The 16,670-nt window shown below is 42.4% G+C and overlaps 1 protein-coding gene and 1 pseudogene across 1 annotated transcript in view; one reads left to right on the forward strand and one right to left on the reverse strand.

Annotated features, from left to right (window-relative positions):
- LOC105022845 (endonuclease domain-containing 1 protein-like) overlaps positions 1-16,670 on the reverse strand; it is a 74,198-nt gene that overhangs the window by 19,584 nt on the left and 37,944 nt on the right. The window lies entirely within an intron of this gene.
- Positions 106-14,568, forward strand: LOC114834455 (annotated as a pseudogene).

Raw genomic sequence — 16,670 nt, forward strand, 5'->3', positions numbered from 1 at the left:
TTGTTTAATGGCTGTGACCTAATTGTGACCTTGTCAAGTCTTTATATTATAAACATAATTAAATCTATGTTAATCTGTGATGTTTTTCCCAACAGGGTTTGAATCATGGGGACTCTGTCTCTCATTTGCCTGGGTTTGCTCTCCTTGTGGGGGGTCAGAGGGGAAGTAGCTCCAAATTTTGATAACTGTAAAATGTTTTTCTTCAGAGAGATGCCAGTGTCCGGTCTGAACATAGCCCTGCCCACTCCAGTTGAGACCAACACACAGAACTTACCGAATCCTGAGAAATGTCTCTCTGCTTACAATGCTGCCTCTCCTGCCTACATCTGTCAGTTATACAACAACTAGTATTACTTTGCCACTCTGTATGACAGAGGAAGGAGGATCCCTTTGTACTCTGCATATAAAATGGATATCAAAGGGGAACCTGAAAGGGAGGGCTCCATAGTAAATTACAAATCGCAGGTTTGAATATTTGCATTCTCTCATCACATTTTCAATGTCCTATTAATTCAGTGCAGGAACATTTTGACTAACACAACTGTAAAATCATGAAACATATTTCTGTGATTGAAATATTTGCAGTAGAAAGAGGCCATTACCCTGTAGAACTGGTAGAACTGGTAGAACTGAGCTTCCAATCCAAACTGTAAAATCATGTAGCACATTTCTGTGGTTCAAATAACCATAACCCTTGTCTTTAGAACTGGTTGAAAAAAAGAAAATTATGCAAGATGCACTAAATGCTAGGTTTCTCTTTTTGTCATAGGTAGGCTACTATTACATTGTAATTTCAAAGTAAATACCAGCAGTGTAACTGTAATACGAGATTGAAGGCTACCACATGGCTTAATCAGCAGAGGCTAATTTTTTTATATTTTGGTTATATTTCAGCTTGTGCATCCTGAACTAGGAAATAATCAGATGAAAAAGAAAGAATGCTTGACAGAGATCAAGTTTTACAAGAACATCTCAAGTAATGACTGCAAAGAAAGCTTTACAAATACCGACAGAACTACAAACTTAACTGGAGCCAGGCAGTCGATGAAGACTACCATACTAGTCAAGTCAACTATGACCCTGCAGGGCATCATGGAAAAGCAGATGCCTCCAAAGCCACCATGACCTTCACCAACATAGCTCCGCAAAACCCGACAATGAACAAGGAACAATGGAACCAGTATGAGCAGAAGCTGAAGGTTTTGAATCAGGACTGTAATAATTGTGACGGGGGTGGTCCCAGGCAAAGAGTGGCTGAACAATCGAGTCAACGTTCCGAGTCACTACTGGAATGCCTTCTGCTGCACTGACAACAATGACAAACCAATCAGGTCTGGAGGTGCCTTGTGTCCTAACAAAGCTGAGGGTCGAGTTACAGAGTATAACACTGTTGAAGACCTTCAGAATAAGCTTATAAATGAAATGAGCTTTGGCAACCATTTCAATATAGATTTTTTTGAACGCAGTCAAACCAGTGAGAGTTCCTGGTGGTACAAATTTGTAGAATTTGTGATCATTTCCACAATTATCTTAATGTTAATTGTGTTTTATATAATTAAAATGTTTTCATGTAGATTAAGGAACAAACATTTGCCTTTAATATTCACCCCCAATATATTTAAAGTTATTACCCCAAATGATCCATAACCAACAAGTCCCATTTACATGGATACATATTATTTCCCACCGCAAATCAAATCCAAAACCCACTACATCATGAATCAGAGTTGTCCCAGAGCTTCCAATCCAAAACCCACTACATCATGAATCAGAGTTGTTCCAGAGCTTCCAATCCAAAACACTGCAGTCCTTGTTTGCAACTGTTTGACCCCCTGGAAGATCTATACCGTTGTAGGGTCATAATTGCATGTGAATCACACTCATTGAAAAAAAGACAGAACGATAGAGAGGGAGATAAGAGAATGAGTCTTAGCTTGTTAACCTGACTGGCTGGAAGGTTCTTTGGCTCTGTTATCCTGACTGTCTGGAAGGTTCTTTGGTTCTGTTATCCTGACTGGCTGGAAGGTTCTTTGGCTCTGTTATCCTGACTGGCTGGAAGGTTCTTTGGCTCTGTTATCCTGACTGGCTGGAAGGTTCTTTGGCTCTGTTATCCTGACTGGCTGGAAGGTTCTTTGGCTCTGTTATCCTGACTGGCTGGAAGGTTCTTTGGCTCTTTTATCCTGACTGGCTGGAAGGTTCTTTGGCTCTGTTATCCTGACTGGCTGGAAGGTTCTTTGGCTCTGTTATCCTGACTGGCTGGAAGGTTCTTTGGCTCTGTTATCCTGACTGGCTGGAAGGTTCTTTGGCTCTGTTATCCTGACTGGCTGGAAGGTTCTTTGGCTCTGTTATCCTGACTGGCTGGAAGGTTCTTTGGCTCTGTTATCCTGACTGGCTGGAAGGTTCTTTGGCTCTGTTATCCTGACTGGCTGGAAGGTTCTTTGGCTCTGTTATCCGGATCTTCTGTCGCTTGTTTGACTGTATGGGAAGTCCTCAGGAGAAAAGCTGGTCATAAAAAAAATGCTGTCATTAAGTCCTCAAACTGATTGCCCCAACATTACAAAGGATATCTTCATTGTGTTCAACATAACTAGAAAATGCCACCAACACAGCAACAGTCTTTTCTCTAATTCCCCTATAATTCTGATCAGATGGGGATAATTTAGAGGTATATTCTTAAAGTAACCATGCACTGTGAAGTGTGAAGTGGGCCCATTTCCATAATTCTGCAACAAGCTGCTCAATAGTTCGGGGTCTCCTATGTCATATTCTTTGTTTTATAATGCGCCAAATGTTTTCAATGGGTGACAGGTCTGGACTGCAGGCAGGCCAGTTTAGCACCCAGACTCTTTTACTATGTAGCCATGCTGTCGTAATACATGCAGAATGTGGTTGGCATTGTCTTGTTGAAATAAGCAAGGCCTTCCCTGAAAAAGACATCATCTGTATGGCAGCATATGCTGCTCCAAAACCTGTATTGTTCAGCATTAATGGTGCCTTAACAGATATACAAGTCACCCATGCCATGTGCACTAATCCACCTCCATACCATCATGGGTGCTGGCTTTTGAACTGTGTGCTGATAACAAGTCCCTCTCCTCCTGCAACTCTTTGCAATTTTACAGGACAATTGTGTCCTTGATGAGGAATCTGAAAAAGACTTTCATGCAGGCCGAAGCAATCATAATTGATCGGAAGGAGTCAACATCACCACATTCCAGGAACTTGAGTCTGTAACGCACACAACCCTCTCTCAAGATGACCACATCATTCACGCAGTAAGCCTTTATTTCATCCTTCATGACAAACAGGGGTGGATTGGCCATCGGGAATACCGGGAACAATCCCGAACGGCCGATCCATTTCAGGCCGAACCAGCCGGTTTTTGGTATTTTTTTTTCATACGCGACCGGCCGGGTCGGACTTTCAGCTGCAGCGGAGCGCTGTGTCTGTGTGTGTGTGTTTCAGACAGGGCCAAACTAATACTTTCAATCTTGAGGGGGGATACGAGCGGCCCCTCCTAACTTGAACTGATCCTCGTTTTTCCTGACATCCGATTGGCTCAAACTTAAGGCGCCGAAAAAAGAGTTTACTTTCAGTCAGGTTTAGATTTGTATGAATGCAACCGAGACGGACGTTTAAAAATTGTGAAAAGAAGGAAAGAAGCAACTGGTCTCCCGCTCTCATTATTGCGAGTGGCGCCTGAACAGGAGCGTAGTCAAACAGCTATTTTATATCCCCACGACAATGCAATTCTGAAGAAGGAAACTTCACATATTTGGTTACATGAAGAGACTGTTATTATTTTACTCTGTATTAATATTAATTACTATCACAAAAAGTCTGGCAATGCCAACAAAGAGGTAATTATAAAGAAAGTGTTGACAGCAATACTGTGTATATGACAGTGTAAATATAGTGTAATATATTAATCAAACCTGTCCGTATTACAGTGTAAACATCATGCCTGCATCCTTTCATCCCTGTCTTGGTTTCTTTCCCATGTGTCATCGTCTTCTGAGATTGTCCAGCTGCATCAATCAAGGTCTCCATCAAGAGGCAGAGATGGAAACTAGGTCATTGCGTTATCAATCAATGGCAGTGGCAGCTCCTGAATGGCTTAGTAGAAGGGGCAGTGGCAGACTTGTAACACACAATTAACGAGATTCAAACGACCCCAAAGCCCACCTCAAAGTATGTTACCATTAGTAAACGGAACATCTCTGAAGTTTATTAAAAGAAACATCTATCCTTCTACATAACTTTGTTGCAGAGGTTGCCATTCTAGACAGCTACATGGATGTTATCTCTGCTGTTTTCTAATGAACAGGTCTGCAAGCCTATGCAACGTTTTATAAAAAGCTTAATTAAGATTACACACTGAAGACAACTTGTGACCAATACAGGCATATGTTCAGGTCAAGGCTTGCTACTTTATCCACTGACCGCCAAATTAACTGACAGACATCAAGCTGTAAACAGGTGGTCAAATAAGTAACATGGCAGCTCTTGCTTCATGACTACAGTGTCAGTGGAACTAATGCACATAACTTACCAATATGCTGCACAAAGATTTCTAACAGATTAAATGTAGTTAGTGACAGCTCATTTTGGATTTGTTTTTGTAAGCAGTGTGCCATTGACTGCACAATCTATAACAGGCAAAGAATAAGCACCCTAAACCCTCCTGGGTTTTCTGTATCTTCGGATTTGTCCTATGTGCAGTGCCTGCTCAAATGTTCTGTGAAGCATGCACACCTTTGCCACCTAGTGGCAGGGAAGGGTACAGTAAGACACAAACCTAGTAGCATTACATTGATGTTTTTCTCAGTGATGTTTACAGTTTTTCTCAATTACTAAAACACTAAAACCCATTGGCTGAACAAAGTTCTCAGTTGCCTGAACTAATTCATCTAATTGTGCAGTCTGTTGTCAATACCTTAAACCATTCCCATTCATGGTAAAACACAATTTGCAGATCTACGTTTTCAGCAAAACTCTAAACACATTCTCATTCTCAAAACACATTCTGCACTCTAATGCACATGTCATCCATACTGGTAAACACAAGTGGCAACAATCAATTACAAATAGAGAACACATGTCATTGATGGAAAACAACCACTCAAAATTGATTTAACCTCTTTCAAATGATGTGACACAACCAATATAAGCCAGTTCAGAGAGAAAACAGGTTGTTGAAGGTGGGAAGGAGAAAGTCTGAGAATGGATAGAAGAAACAATGTGAGAGGACAAGTGCGTATGCGAGGTGGGCGACCAGGAGGAAGAGGAGGAGGAGGGCAAGAAAGAGGAGGACAAAGAGGAAGACAAAGAGTGGAAATATCTGATGAAATTCAAGCAACAGTCATAGACCATGTTCTTGTCCATGGACTGACAATGAGGGAAGCAGGACTTTCTTTCTGAGGGAAGCCGATTTTCTGTGTCCACCATAGTAAGAGAGAAGAGAAGAGAACAGGTACAGTATACTACTGTATTTTTGTAATAGCAAATTTACTGTACTACACTATATGCAGCTGTTTTAATAGACATTTGTAAAGTTATCTACTTTTTGTAGAATTGCAAGGCTTCTACATGCAGGTGGAAGGACAGCTATATTCACTCGGGAGCAAGAGGCTGTTATAGTGGGCATGGTCCTTCAAGATAATTCAATACGACTCAGCAGAAATCCAGGAACGAGTGATACAAGACAACACACACTTCCAGGGAATCGACAGTGGGAGCATTTCCACAATTGACCGTGTCCTGCATCGTATCAGGATGCGAATGAAACAAGTATACAGAGTACCTTTTGAGCGCAACTCACCAAGGGTGAAAGAACTGCGAGCTCAGTATATGCAAGTAAGTGTACATTCAGAAACATTTACTGTAATCCAGGTCGTCAACAGTACCAACACATACTATGTGAATGAGATTACTCTTCAGTACATACAGTGTATAGCACTGTCTCTGTACGACTTAAAGTATATTGTATTTCTACACAGACAATATTGGACATGGAATCCTTGGACAGACCCCATGAGTTCATCTTTGTCGATGAAGCAGGCTTCAATCTAACAAAGAGGAGGAGAGGCCGAAACATGATTGAACAGCGGGCCGTTGTTGAATTCCCTGGTCAACGAGGTGGGAATGTCACAATCTAAGAGAGATTTTATTTGAGCAGAAGGTTCAAGAGCAGCAGGGTCAAGAGCTAAATGAGAATCCCATTCCCACCTATCTGATAGTGTGGGACAATAGTTTAACATCAGTGGGCAGTTTATGAACTTGTACCTCCCTCCAGAGTAAATCTGGATTGAGGGGTTTTTCTCCTCTTGGAGATGGAAAGTGTATGATAGACAACCCTACACCAGAGTAAATCTGCTGCAAGTCATGGATTTAGCCTGCGGTGATATAGGTGAGGAATCATGTCAGGGCTGGATACGGCACACAAGGCTTCTTCCCTCGTTGCCTCAGGAGGGACTGTACTGCTTGTGATGTCGACAAAGTGCTCTGGCCTGACCCAGCCCAAAGACAAGAAGAAGCACATTGATCACATGTTTACTCCTTTGATTGTTGTCCCTTTTAGTGTTGTATACTGTAATACAGTGCATTGTAGGCTGTATACTGTACAATGAACAAATTGTATGACCCTGAACATTGTGCTTTCCATTTGTTAACAGTACTGACTGCTCAATAGCTTTTGACTGGTTGCAGGTTCATATCAACAAAGAACATGAATTACAGTATCACAGAGACAAAGGACAAGTTTGTGAGATGCAGGGTACAGTACTGTAAAAATAGGGGTACAAGGAGGAGGAAGAACAAAAAAAATTGCATGGAGCAAAGCAGAGCAGAAATTTCTGATCAATTTTGAGCCACCATGATAGAATTCCCTGAGAACTATATGCTTGATAGTGTATATCATTTTGATCCCTTTGTTTATGATTTGATAGCAGTGTTTGATTTTGAACACAGGTAAAACTGTTTTGAGGCAAAAGTTCATTTTGCGAGAGGAGTCAGAGGTTTTGTAAATAGTGCTTGAAGATGAGGTTTTGTGTTTAATGTTTTCAGAAAAAGGAGCAAGGTTTAAAAATTGTGTTTTAGCAATTGAGGAAAAAGGTAAGATGGCTGAAAATAACTCAGAACAAAGTAATATTCTTTCACTATTGTGGGTAAACCTCACATACAGCTTTGATAGACAAAGTGTACTTTTCTACTTCCTTACTGTTCTTGTCACACATTGCAGATGAGCTGAAGGCCACAGTCAGAGCAACCTGGGGTCTCATAACACCTGAGCAGTGCCACAGACTGATCGACTCCATGCCATGCTGCATTGCTGCAGTACATCAGGCAAAAGGAGCCCCAACTAAGTATTGAGTGCTGTACATGCTCATACGTTTCATGTTCATACTTTTCAGTTGGCCAACATTTCTAAAAATCATTTTTTTGTATTGGTCTTAAGTAATATTCTAATTTTCTGAGTTACTGAATTTGGGATTTTCATTAGTTGTCAGTTATAATCATCACAATAAAAAGAAAAAAAAACTTGAAATATATCAGTCTGTATGGAATGAGTGTATACATTATACAAGTTTCACTTTTTGAATGGAATTACTGAAATAATTCAACTTTTTGATGATATTCAAATTTTATGACCAGCACCTGTACTTGCTACACTGGACAGCTACCTTTGCTGTAAAATGAGGAGACCTAGAAGCTTAGTCTAGGCCAGGGGTGTCAAACCGGTTCCACAGAGGGCCGAGTGTCTGCAGGTTTTTGGTTTTTCCTATAAATTGGTTCCCAGTTCAGACCTACACAACCAGATGAGTGTAGAAACTAACCAATCAGTGACCTAATTAATCAATCAAGTACAAGGAGAGAGCAAAAACCTGCAGACACTCGGACCTCCATGGAACCGGTTTGACACCTCTGGTCTAGGCGAAACAACGTCAGAAACTATGGCGTAGCAGAAGGCTCTGAGAAGACTGGTATCGCGGGGTTTGTAGCTGAACTGCTGTGATCGTCACTTCATCTCCCAGATTACTTGGAACTCCCTATCAAGAGAGCTCATAGATCCTTGACTGCCAGACCAAAATTTTATGCCCCACCGAGATCGATAATAATACGCTTTTTTGACTACACGGTGAAGGAACTGGTTTTCCGCCAAGTCTGGAAACAACGGGGGATTCAATATCAAGGGCGAATATACTTCGACCAAGATTATACAAATGAAATACAGAAGAAACAGCAACAGGTAACGGTGGTGATGAAACAGCTGAAGGGAAAACATAAAGGCACAAAGTCCCTATTCCGTACAATTGAAAATAATGATGGACTTGGGCACTAAAGTGTTCCATACACTCTCGGATGCCGTCTCTGCTTTAAAGGAGTTGGGAATCGATGTTCAAGTTTACGAAAAGGAAAGGCTACAGAAGGTATGATAGTGAGAGTGAGGGGCTACCAAAGATGAGCGGCACCCATCTACAAGCCTTTTTCCAAGAATGAGACTGTCCGGAGAATGAAGTATGTTACTGAACTCTTCGACGGAAGCAAAGAAAAACCTGGCAATTTGGTACATAAAGATACAACTGTCACTTCGACTCGGCGGAGGTGAAGCTTCATACTCTGTAATATACAGTATACGGTATTTATATACAACTGTCACTTAGTGTTGGCTGAGATGAAGCTGCATATTATGTTACATATGGTTTGAAAATAAAAACTTAGCTAGTTAATTTTTAAGTTTGTGGTCTGATCTATAGGTATATGGGTTTCTAGGCGCGTATCCTAAGCCACACTTGACTTCTACGAATTAATGTCTATCTTGAGACTTAGTCTTAGTAACATTCCGCAACAGTTAGGTTGTTGAATTGTTGCAGCGGCACTCAGTGCTGACTCCAACAGAGGAATGCCACAACTCTCTGCCACTTTAGTTCTGGAACAGGTCTGTTGTTCTGACAACCTGTTGGGTTTTTAGAAGCTATGGTGTTGTGTTCACACATTTCTTGTATGTTTATTTCCAAAAAGAAGAATATGTCTAGAAACAGCTAGTGGATTTACATATGCAATCCCATAATTTACCCTATGTACTCTAAGTACACAGGCTCATGTTTTAGGATCCAAAGGGGTATAGGAGAAGAAATTAGACATTTAAAGGCCAGCCTTATAACTTTGCCACAGACAATATGAATAACTTAGTTCTGACATCTTATAATGTTAAGGGTTTAAATCACCCCATTAAGAGGAAAAAGATATTGAGCTGCTTATGCACCACCCGATCGTAATTACCCTCACTCAACATTGGGGCCAAAGGGTCACTGTCCATTTGAGCGCTATCTGTCTCTGTACCGTCCATGTAATTACCGTCAATGTTCATGTCCACATTTACATCCATTCCAACATAATAACTGTCCGTGTTCGCTCCCCTCACTGGTGTTACCACAGCCATATTGACTCCTGCCGTCTTCCGCTGATAATCCTTACAAGCCCATCCAGCGCCCGGTTTAACTGACCATTCACATTCTGGGTTTCCATAGGGATAGTCCAGAGGCTCCCCTTTCATAATACACAGGTCTCCATAACTGTCCACATACTGGCTAGGATAACCAGGACGTGGAGTAACCTGCAAGCTGTCAAATGAGTCCGGTCCTATGGCTCGCAGAGGCATTTGGGAAGCTGTTTTGGTCAAAAATGATTTGAGGAGAGGAACTACACAGCATGCTATCAGAGCTACGACTACCAGCACTATCCCAATTACTACGCCTACCTTAGTTAAAATAGTACACCACTGTCCTAATGATGACTCAAGCCAGTCCCAAGTGTGAGCATCTCTCCCTGTCTCAACCGTTTCAGCTTGTTCATAGCTTGAGTGAATGAACCATCGGGGGCAGTGTTGTTTGGGATAAAAGTACAGCACTGTTCACCAAACATAACACAAACACCTCCCTTTTCTGCTAAGATCCAATCAAGAGCTTGCCTGTTCTGCCACGTCATCGTACTTGAAGCCCGAAGCTGTTCTCCTAGGGCTGTTAAAGCTGCGTCTGGGTAATTGATGAATTGCTGCTGATTATAATATATGTAAGAAATCCACTCAATGTTCTTAAACCAGTGCTATCCATGGGATTAGGGATTCAAAACCTGCACTGATCTCACTTCTTGCTTTAAACTCATTGGGAATACCTCGTGGTTGACCTATTGCATCAATGACAACTTCTGGATCAGGTGTATAAGCCCTTCTTACCTGTGACCTAGCCGGCCTTTCCTCAGTCCTCTGTATAGTGTCTTCCTGTGTCAGGGCGTGTGGGATGATGTTCATCCCTTGAGATACTCTTACCCTAGCACATGTCCCTGACCAACCCTTTGGTAGTATTGATTGTAATTGCCGTCCTCCACACATCCAGAACACATCAGCTATGGCCTGTTCTTGTTCCAAGTAAATACTCTTTCGTCCTGCCATTTGAGTTAATTAGAACCCTCTGCCTGACTGTACCATCTTCAATGCACCTTTGTCCAGATTAACTATGCTTTTGCACTTTGAGAAATGTCCCACTGTAATTGCTCCACTAGCCTGGAAACATTTGTGTCTCCCTAATATTCTTAAGCCCTCTTCTGGGAGTGTGTTTTCTGCTTTCTCTAAACTAATCCTCACATCCAGATCTTGACATTCTGAGGTAAAGTTCTGAGCGACTATTTTGGCATAGGTTTGTTTATGTCCCAGCCAGGCCAGACACGTTACAAACAGGGCTTGACATTGGCACACGCTCTCCCGCCTAATGCGGGCAGAATGTGGCGTGTAACGCCGTTACTCTTACTAGCCACTTTAGCAGGTGGCATCCTATACTATATCTATACACTGGGTTTTTCCTGAATTCAAAGCTGAAAGGCAACAGCCTTCCCAAAACCTTGCACCGCCTCTGTGTGTTGGCATGGTAAAACATGATTTTGCGCTCTTATACAAAATACCAGCAAAACACTTGCATCTAAAATGACGGTATGAGGAAACCTTTTCCATATTGAGTGTTGCCAGGTGGGGTATGTTTCCTACACAATTGGGGTATTTTTCATGGGCTTGGGCAGGTCAAGATTTTTCTGGAGTCTGCAGCAAAATACAGTTTATGTATTTTGAAATCAATGAAATCTGGCAACCTTGCATGCAGGACCACACGTGTCCAGACATCGTGGAGATGAGTAACAGCCGGATCCTAGTTTTCTTTTACACCCAAGCCTGACAAAATATTCCATTAAAACGTAATAAACTCAAACTACATCTAATATGCATATTTTTATACAAAAACTTTTCAGGTGGCTTTTAGTAGGCTAAAATGTACTAACACCAAAAACATTAGGCTATACACTCACCTAAAGGATTATTAGGAACACCATACTAATACTGTATTTGACCCCTTTTCGCCTTCAGAACTGCCTTAATTCTACGTGGCATTGATTCAACAAGGTGCTGAAAGTATTCTTTAGAAATGTTGGCCCATATTGATAGGATAGCATCTTGCAGTTGATGGAGATGTGTGGGATGCACATCCAGGTCACAAAGCTCCCGTTCCACCACATCCCAAAGATGTTCTATTGGGTTGAGATCTGGTGACTGTGGGGGCCATTTCAGTACAGTGAACTCATTGTCATGTTCAAGAAACCAATATGAAATGATTCAAGCTTTGTGACATGGTGCATTATCCTGCTGGAAGTAGCCATCAGAGGATGGGTACATGGTGGTCATAAAGGGATGGACATGGTCAGAAACAATGCTCAGGTAGGCCGTGGCATTTCAACGATGCCCAATTGGCACTAAGGGGCCTAAAGTGTGCCAAGAAAACATCCCCCACACCATTACACCACCACCAGCAGCCTGCACAGTGGTAACAAGGTATGATGGATCCATGTTCTCATTCTGTTTACGCCAAATTCTGACTCTACCATCTGAATGTCTCAACAGAAATCGAGACTCATCAGACCAGGCAACATTCTTCCAGTCTTCAACTGTCCAATTTTGGTGAGCTTGTGCAAATTGTAGCCTCTTTTTCCTATTTGTAGTGGAGATTAGGGATACCCGGTGGGGTCTTCTGCTGTTGTAGCCCATCCGCCTCAAGGTTGTGCATGTTGTGGCTTCACAAATGCTTTGCTGCATACCTCTGTTGTAACGAGTGGTTATTTCAGTCAAAGTTGCATCAACAATGCATTTTCGCCCACAGGACTGCCGCATACTGGATGTTTTTCCCTTTTCACACCATTCTTTGTAAACCCTAGAAATGGTTGTGCGTGAAAATCCCAGTAACTGAGCAGATTGTGAAATACTCAGACCGGCCCGTCTGGCACCAACAACCATGCCACGCTCAAACTTGCTTAAATAACCTTTTTTTCCCATTCTGACATTCAGTTTGGAGTTCAGGAGATTGTCTTGACCAGGACCACACCCGTAAATGCATTGAAGCAACTGCCATGTGATTGGTTGATTAGATAATTGCATTAATGAGAAATTGAACAGGTGTTCCTAATAATCCTTTAGGTGAGTGTATATGCAATATATAGAGTAAAAAATATATAATTAACATATTTAAGTTACTAACAATATAAAATATATGAACGTGAAGACGCTGGATCAGCGACAGCCGCAGAGCCTAGTAGAGCTGAATGAAGTCGAGGGAGATTAACGATGTAGCAAGGATGAGGAAGAAAACTTGGCAAGGCTGTAATAAATACAGTTCCATTTCATTTTTTTATGAAAGTCTATATTAACAAGCATAACAAAAATAGACAATTATAATAACTGCGATTAATTATAAAGCTGATGGGTGATTTGATATTCCTTTTTAAATAACATGTTAATAGTTCTAGGTTATGGTAAGAATAAATATACTGCTTGCATATTTTGGTTGATATTAGGGAAGACATTGTAGCGTGCATTAGCTTCTCAAGTGGACATGGACAATAAGTCAGATTTAACACTATAATAGTATTTTTCAAGTTTTTCACAGAGAGGTGTCTGGTAGAGTGGGGTACCACCTTTGCCTAATAGTGACTGAACCAGTGAACAAGACAGGTTAAGATTATCAGACCATAGTCAAATTTGATCAAATAAAACGTAATTCCCCAACAACAAAATGGTGGATAGTGAAAATGCTGAGTGGCTAGTTACTTTGGAAAACCACTAGCCACAGAGCCGGGTGATCAAAAAAGTAAATGTCAAACACTGGTTACAAAGCCTGGTTTATGAAACTCTTCACCATCTTCTCCTGCTTTCCATTGGCCAAATTTTTCATCTAGACATTCTCTCCATCCTATCTCAATAGGTACCACGACCATATTTCCGTGTCCTGCTCTTGAGCACACTAGACAATTATCTACTTCATGTTGTCTAGCAGTGTATTGGGCCCATTTATACCAATCATATCTCTTAGCTGTGCCCAATTGGTCTTCTTCCATCTCTATTGTGGGCTCCCCTGGGGACACGCGAACCAGGGCCTGCTCTGGAGTGGGTTTGGGGCTCAACATCTGCTCCGTTGTATCTGCTTAGGCCATTACTTGCTGCGCTGTGGGCATAGGGGGCAAAGTTTCTACCCCGTAAGCAGACAAGCTAGCCTTGCTTCTTCTGTGGTGTCATCTTCTCCTGAACCTGTCTCCTAATTTCCCCATTCTATCAGTTGTTCTGTGCTCTTGTCTGGGAATCTAGTAATAGCCAATTCAAGAAACATTCCCTGTTCCTCACCATTGTGTTCAACCACTATTTCCCATTTTCCTTTTACCTCTACAACAGTAACAGTGCACTTTCCATCTGTCCAAGTTGCCTGACCATACTGAACACTATCTGCCCAACTACATATGACCTTCCCAGTCTGGCTCTTTACCATGATTGTTCTCTGTGCCTCATCATTTGTCTTCCCTGGGACTACCACTCCTCTGGCTCTGAGTGTGCGCCAGGCAGTAGATTCTCTTTTTCTTCGCCTTACTATCTTTGGGATATGTTGTGGAAATTTCTTGGACTGATGTATTCTTATTGATTAAAGTATTGAGTCCCCATATTTAGATAAGAAAAGGAATGTTGGTTATGCTGTGGTAAAGGAAGAATGAGGTGGCGAGGTTAACGTAAATCTTCAACAGGATGGGGGTAGATGCAGACCAACGGGTTTTAGGACAGGATAGAGGAAGATGCACAACAGTAAACATTATGGCAGGAAGGATAAGGTGGGGGGACAACCCACACTTTGGGTAAAACCTATGTGACATAAGACAGATGTGCAGCAACTTACCACACCCCTTTTTCCTCTGTAAGTACTGATGAATGTCATGTATTAAGTTAGAGACTCCTCGGATGATTATTCTGTAAGCTTTTGACGCGTCTCTCTATTTGCAAATAAACTATTAATTGTGCCAAGAGAATTTTGTTCTGATCAATGAAATTGCCATCACAGATAACCGTGCCTTTGTTGCGGACCTGACTATTAGTTTTCCCCCATGGCTGTTTCCATGGAATAAAAGCATCAATTTCCTTACTATCTGTTTCTCTATCCCATGTAGTTCCCCATGTTTCTCCTAGCCTCTCCACCGTACCGTACCCTGCTATAGCTGCATGGGGGGCATCCTCGTCAAACATCTGTTTAACTTGTGTCTTGTTTACATCTAGTCCCATATTCACACTGCATTCCTGTTGTCTACAAATAACGAAATGTCTCTCAAACTCTACTTTTACTCTACCAATGGGTCCCCATACCCCTTTCTCACCACACCCTCTAATTGACCAATCCCGCCGTCCTTCCCTTATTATCGGGAGCCAGGCTGTCTGGTTTCGATCTCCAAGATCATCTGTATCGATGAGAACTAGTACCCTTATTCCTATAGTTCTTAACCGGAATGGCATTACCCTTGCTAATAGTGCTGCTGTGCATACCTCATTCCTCCTGTCTAGGTCAGTGTCTGAGTGGTTACCGTCAGTAGGGGGCGTGATGTCACTTCCAGGCCAAGTCCCAAACCTGTCAGTCACCACCAGCATGTACCTTTTTCCACCAACACTCTTCAACCTATCCACATAGTCTATGACCAAATGTTTAAATGGCCCTTCTGGTATTGGAATGTGGCCTAATGGTGTTGTTATTCCTTTCCTCACATTGTTTTTCGCACACACTTCACATTCAGCAAGAGCCGCATCAACCGTAGCCTGCATGTATGGGGACCAAAAACCCTGACCTCTGATCCTCCTTAAGAACTCTCCCCTTGCACAGTGGTCAAAACCATGCGCATTCATAATGAGAATCCCAAGTAGAGCAGTTGGTGCTACTAAACGTCCTGTATGAGATCTCCACAGGCCTGTGTTATCTCTAGTAGCCCCCCTTTTCAGCCACCCACTCTGCTCATACACATTGGCTCTCTCTTGTATCCTGATGATGTCATCCATTCCTGGGGCTGCCTCTACTAGTATCATCGGGGCCATGATAGCACCCTGGCACTTGGATGCTAACTTGGCTGCCTCATCTGCTGCGTTGTTACCTTGGATGATGTGATCATTGCCTTTCTTGTGTGCCTGACATTAGATAATAGCTACCTTTCATGGGAGCAACAGCGACACCATGAGGTCAGGAATGTGATCATGGTGTAAGATGGGAGTTCCATCAGTCTTCCTAAAACATCTCTGTTTCCACACAGCTCCAAACCAATGACACACCCTGTGTGCATACGCTGAATCTGTGTAAATGTTAGCCACCTTATCACTCCCCTCCCTACATGCAGCTGTCAGCGCCTTCAACTCCGCCAGCTGTGCAGAACAAGGCTGTGGACACGCCTCACTGTCAATCGTATGGAACTGGCCTTGCTAGGTCATCCTGACCGCTGCGAAGCCGGCATTGATTTCCTTTGTGGTTTCTGTAACAGGACCCATCCACAAACAACTTCACCTCTGCTCCAGGGATGGGTGTGGAGAGCAAATCAGGTCTGGTAAACGTCAGGGATTCAGCCACACAATCATGAGTCTCTCCATTAAGCTCAACAGTAATCCTCTCTGCCGGGTTTACTGTAACACACTTCTTAATTGTGACATCTGGATACGACAACAAAGGTAAATAGTCTAACAGCCTCGAGTTTGTTAGCACAAATTTTCCTTGCTCAATCAACTCCACCACCTTGTGGTGGGTGTGGATGATTACTGGATATCCCATTGTGATAGTGGATGCTTTGTCAAATGCATACTGGACTGCGGCCAATCCTTGACAGCAGGGCGGATAGCCCTGTGCCACTGAATCCAACTTAGAGCTTTAGTATGCTATGGGCTGTTTCTTCGTGCCACTGCATGTGTCTTGCATCAAAACTGCTGTAGCATATCCCCCTACTCTGTTAGCCACATTCCACAAAACTGGCTTGGTGTAGTCCGGTGTTCCCAAAGCGGGGGCTGACTGCATATCCTGTTTTATTGTTTCAAAATCTGCTAGCGCATCCCTATTCCAATTTAGTTTGACACTCAACAGATGTTGCCCAGTGTCCTTCAACAAGTCCCGTAAGGGTGCTACCTTCAAAGCATAGTCTTCTATCCAGTCCGAGGTCAGTCCTGTCATTCCCAAGAACGTTAACATCTGGCCTACTGTCTGTGGGAGTGGGGCTTTGCTTACCCCTTCTACCTGACCTTTGGCAATGGCTTTCAACTGATGAGATACGGTCCTCCATAAGTACTCCACTTCAGT

The sequence above is a fragment of the Esox lucius genome, chromosome 25 (assembly GCF_011004845.1).
Source record: "Esox lucius isolate fEsoLuc1 chromosome 25, fEsoLuc1.pri, whole genome shotgun sequence".
NCBI lineage: Eukaryota > Metazoa > Chordata > Actinopteri > Esociformes > Esocidae > Esox > Esox lucius.